Raw genomic sequence first — 6000 nt, forward strand, 5'->3', positions numbered from 1 at the left:
TTCTAGGACACCAAGGGACACGCACACACACACACACATACACACACACACACACATACACACACACACACACACACACACACACACACACACACACACAACTGCCTTGAAAGAATCTGAGAGGAGGGAACCACAATTAAGAAAATGCATCCTCCATAAGATCAGGCTGCAGGCAAGACTGTAGAGAATTTTATAAATCAGTGATTGACGTGGGAGAGCCCATCCCGTTGTGGGCGTGGCAATCTTTGGTCTGGTGGTCCAGACTGAGCAGGCCAGGGAAGCAGCACCCCTCCATGCTCTCTGCATCAGTTTCTGACTCAACTTGAGTTCTTGTCTTGACTTCCTTTGATGATGCACAGGGCTGTGGAAGTACAAGGCAGATAAACCCTTTCCTCCCCAAGTTGCTTTTGGTCATGATGTTTTCACAGTATTCTACAAAAGTTAGTATGGATTTGGTGGTTCAAGCCTGCAGTTTAGCAACACTGAGGAGTCCAGGCAGAAGACCACATGTTCACAGCCAGTTTAGCAGCATAGTGAACTCCAGACCAAGCCAAACACTACCCTGTCTCATAAAACTGAGAGAGAGAGAGAGAGAGAGAGAGAGAGTGAGTCTGAATACATTGTATCGTGGAGATGGCTTAGCAGGAAAGTTTGCTGTTGCCAATCATGAAGCCCTGAGTTTCAATCCCTAGGACTCATAAGGTGGAAGGAAAAAAGCCACAAATATGAAACCCACACTGACATACAGACATTCCTGTTACACTATACTCGCGCACGCACACAAACTCAGGAACGTGCTCACATGTGCACGTGCACACACAAGCACAGATAAGTGCGCACACACGCGCGCGCACACACACACACACACACACACACACACATACTGTAACAGGGTCTCAAAGTAACCCAGGCTGTCCTGGAGCTTTCTAGCCTCTTGCCCCATCTCTTGCATGCTGGTGACAGCTGTACACCACCATTTAGGCACGGCTCCAACTAGTACTTATCTTCTCTTTCATTTCTCTGATCGCTGCCAGATTCTCCCAAACAAACCCCAGCCGCACCGTCATTTCAACCATAAATACAGATGGTCTTGTGCGGAAGGATGGCTGACTCATGGTATTTTGACTGTACAATGGTGGGAAAGCAGTACACATTCAGCTGGATCCCTGTTCGCCTCCCCCCACCCCCCACCACTTCCATTAGAGACAGGCCAGAAACTGTGAAGATGCTTGCGTGGTAGTGGAGGCTAGCCCATGCCCCAGGTCCAGGGAGTCAGATCTCTCTTCCCACCAAGTAAGTACCTGGGATAGGACACAGGTCATCAGGACTGGTGGCAGAAGCCTTTACCCACTGTACCATCTCTCTGGCTGCAAACCTAGAAATGTAAAAGGACTGGGGCGGGGGGGGGGGGTGCAAAAACAAACAAACAAACCCAAAAACCCAGAAACCAGGCACGATGGTTTAAAGTCTCTCAGTACCCAACTCTAGGGCCCTGAATTCAATCCTTGGAACACGTGTGAAGGTAAAGGAGTGGACCTTTGACCTCATACTCACACTCTGGGATGCAATCTCCAATACGTATAATAAATAAAACGAAGAAGTAGGGCTGGGGGTGGTGGAGATCTTTACCCTCAGCACAATTGAGGGCAGAAGTAAGTGGCACTCCGGGAGCTCGAGGCCTTCTCTATTTATATACCAAGTTCCAAATAAGTAAGCAAATAAATTAATAAAATAAAAAGCAAACAACCGGATACCAAATTCTCCGATTTTTCTGCCAGCCTTCTTCTGGGTCGCCGTGCACAGTGCTGCCTGTAGTTGGTGTGTTGCTTTCATAGGGCGAGGATGAGCATATCTCAGAATATTCAGAATTTTCATGGAGGGCTATGGATAGACATCCCAGAAGTATTCATGGACATACATTGGGCCATTTTTGCTGCTATAACCAAACCCCAGAGACCAGGTAATTTATAAAACCCAGAAATTTATTGTTCACAGTGCTGAAGTCCAGGAAGTCCAGGGTGGTCAGGAAGTCCAGGGTGGCATGGTGAAGGGTCTGTTTCTGTTTCGAAGATGGTGCCTCAGGCGCTGTGTCCTCCACAGTAGACGGCAGAATGGAAAACAGACACACACACATCTCTGTTTCTATGAGGGCCGTCAGGGCAGCCCCTCATGGTGTCTCTTAGAGGCCCCACCTCTATATACTGGGGATTTAATTCCAACATGAATTTTGGAGAGACACACTTAAATAATTAACAGAAAACCATGTTCTGTTTCTTTGTGCTAGAAACCCAGGGCCTTATCCGTGCTACTCATTTTATTCATTCATTCATTCATTCATTCATTCATTCATTCATTCATTTAAAACCATGTTCTTTTTCTTTGTGCTAGAAACCCAGGGCCTTATCTGTGCTACTCATTTTATTTATTTATTTATTTATTTATTTATTTATTTATTTATGCTTTGTTTTGTTTTGAAATAGAGTTGCACCTGAAATTTGCTATGTAGGCCATGTTGAACTTTAACTCAGAGATCCCTTTGCTTCTGCCTCCTGAGAGCTGAGATAAAAGGCTTGTGACACCATGCTAGGTCCTTCCAGGACTCTTGTAGACAGCTTCAGGAGATTCTGGGTTGGGGGCATGGCTCAAGGGGAGAGCCCCTTCCTAGAGTCCCCCCATTGAGGGGCTTGGGGTGTGGCTCAGTGGTAGAAGCCCTGCCTAGAATCCCCCAGTGAGGGGCTGGGGGCGTGGCTCAGTGGTAGAGCCCCTGCCTAGAATCCCCCCAGTGAGGGGCTGGGGGCGTGGCTCAGTGGTAGAGCCCCTGCCTAGAATCCCCCAGTGAGGGGCTGGGGGCGTGGCTCAGTGGTAGAGCCCCTGCCTAGAATCCCCCAGTGAGGGGCTGGGGGCGTGGCTCAGTGGTAGAGCCTTGCCTAGAATCCCCCGGTGAAGGGCTGGGGGCGTGACTAAGCTATAGCATATTCTTCCAGCATGTTTGAGGCCCTAGGTTGGATTCCCAACACCAGAGCACACAAAGCAGGACAGAAAATGAAATAATCAGCATAGCAGTATCTTGAGACCATAGAAGGATCTTGCTGAGGATACATTTGAATAATTTTGAAAAGCTTCAGGTGGGAGGCTGGGCATGGGAGGAAAACGGGAGAGCAGAAGGGAAGGGATGGCTAGAGGGTCAGCTGGAGCTCCTGGGGGTTATTTTTTCCCTGTTTACAGCCCACAGCACCTGGTCACAGATTTCATGATGGAAATGGAAATGAGTGTACGAGCAGAATTAAGCAGGAAAACGTTGCCCACATCGCTATGGGAGTGCGTGGCGTGGGAAATGTATGATGGTACCAGTGTCTGCAGACCACTCTTCAGAGCCAAGAGTCAGTTTCTCCCGCTTGTGGGATCTGGGGCCGGAACACAGGCTATCCAAGCTTGTGAGCAAGAGCTGTTTACCCTCTGAGTCAGGAAGACTTTCAGTTCAAACACATCATGGGCTATAGAATGAGAGTTTTGTCTTAACCATACCAAACAAGGCCAGAGGCCAGAGGCGTCCTACAAGCCTCAGAACCTGAGTCTGATGCCTGGAATGAACGTGGTAGAAGGAAAAAGATTACTTCTACGAATCTGCTCTTGACTTCCACATGTGTATGTGGCACTTGCACACTGTGCACACACAATATAGTGATAAAATGTAAAAGCAGAAAAGTTTCTGGGATGGAATAAAGTGGGGTGTGTTATTATAGTTGAGAACTCTTTATACATAAATAATTAACCCTAGGAGGTGGTGATGTATGCCTTTAATCCCAGCACTTGGGAAGCAGAGGCAGGCAGATGTCTGTGAGTTCAAGGCCAGCCTGGTCTACAGAGCGAATTCCAGGACAGCCAGGGCCACACAGAAAAATCCTGTCTCATAAAACAAAACTCTCTGAATATGTCTGTACATGTTTGCATGCCTGTATGCACACATGCCACAGCTCATGTGTGGATGTCAGAGGACAACTTGTCAGTTAGTTCTGTGAGTCCCAAAATGGAACTGAGGTCCTCAGCTTGGCAGCAGGGACTGACATCAGGGAATGCCTTCTCCCTTTGTGGTAGATCAATATGTACCTCTCTCTCTCTGCTTTTAAAAAAAGACTTGTTTTATTCATATTTATGTGTATGTATACACATCTGTGTGCGCATATGTGCACTGGATCGCCCAGAATTTGAGTTAAAGGTAGTTGTCAGCTGCCCAGTTCCTCTGCAAGAAGGCCTTTACAACACCCCTCTCTTTAAAGATCTATTTATTTGTATGTGATGTGTTTGACTGTATGTCTGTGTGTGTATCAAGGGCATGCCCAGTATCTGAGAATCCCAGGGGATGGCATCAGAGTCTCCAGAAAGTGAAGTTACAGAAGTTGCCTGATGTGGGTGCTGGGAACCAAACTCGGGCCTCTGCAAGAGCAGCAAAGCTCTTAACCACTGAGCGGTCTCTCCAGTCCGTCTCCTGTTTTCCTTCCTCTCTTTGACACTATGGTGTATGTGCCTGCATCTGGTCTCGAACTCTCAGAGCCAAGGATGACCTTGAACCCCTGATCCTCCTGTTTCTACTTCCATAGTGTTGGGGTTACAGTGGTGTTCTACCATGCCTCTTGAAGAGTGTGAACATTGTCTTTTCCCCACTATCTGGGGATTCCTCAGGGGACCCTAAAATTGTATTGTGAACACATAGAAATTTGGGCGAATGGCCGGGCGTGGTGGCGCACGCCTTTAATCCCAGCACTCGGGAGGCAGAGGCAGGCGGATTTCTGAGTTCGAGGCCAGCCTGGTCTACAAAGTGAGTGCCAGGACAGCCAGGGCTACACAGAGAAACCCTGTCTCGAAAAACCAAAAAAAAAAAAAAAAAGAAAAAAAAAGAAAAGAAATTTGGGCGAACTGAACGTTGATGCCGAGATGTTGAGCCTCTACCTCTTAGGTAAAGTGAGCCATGTCTGGTAATAATAATTAGCACTCAATCTGTGACAGGCTTGTTTCTGAATCCCTTACAAGAAATACCTCCGTCTCAGTCCTCAGAACCTGTGGTCACACACAGAGCTTGAAATAGAGGCAAGGTGGCACAGCCAAGTTCTTTGTCCTCTCAGCTGCCAGAACCTCAGCTCAGGTTTTGATCCTGGCTGTTCAGGGAAGGTGGGCAGAACCAAAGTGACCATTGTAGGGTCCGCTGAGACCCCCACATCTCGGAGTGGTGCTGGGATGGATCCCCTTAGCTGGCAAGACAGGAGTGAGAAAATTGGGTGCCATCACTCGAACCTGCAATCCTTGTTTTTGACAGGTGGAGGCAGGAGGATCAGGGGTTCAAGGTCAGCCTCAATTATATAATGAGTTGGAGGCCAGCCCAGTATACATGAGACTCTGTTACAAAACAAAACAAAAACAAAAAACCAAAGCCCAGAGGGATAAGTAGTCGAGTATCTGCGGCTGCTCAGAGTATTTCTAAGGCGTTAATATGTCTACTCCCTTGGTCTGGCAATCAAATATAGCGTTTGGGTGGAATTTGCATGACTTCAGGCCCAGGCACCTGTAGCACTAGCTGTGTGGCTTGGAGAAGTTTCTTTTCTTTCTTTCTTTCTTTCTTTCTTTCTTTCTTTCTTTCTTTCTTTCTTTCTTTCTTTCTTTCTCTCTCTCTCTCTCTCTCTCTCTCTCTCTCTCTCTCTTTCTTTCTTTCTTTCTTTCTTTCTTTCTTTCCCCTTTCTTTTTTTCTTCCTTTTTTTAAAAAAAAAATTTATTTTTTGAGACAGGGTTTCTCCGAGTAGCCCTGGCTGTCCATGAATTTGTTCTGTAGACCAGGCTGACCTTGAACTCACAGAGATCTACCTGCCTCTGCCTCCCAAGTGGTGCACCTAGAAGTATCTTAACATCTTTGTCTCTTCCTTTCCACCTCCCAGTTCATTGGATTCTGTGAGGATATAAGGACACAGGGTGCGTTAAATTCCATAAAGCTCTCCATGGGGTCTGGGGAGA

The sequence above is a fragment of the Mus caroli genome, unplaced genomic scaffold (genome assembly GCF_978045245.1).
Source record: "Mus caroli unplaced genomic scaffold, Mus_caroli_1 scaffold_8, whole genome shotgun sequence".
NCBI classification, from domain to species: Eukaryota; Metazoa; Chordata; class Mammalia; order Rodentia; family Muridae; genus Mus; species Mus caroli.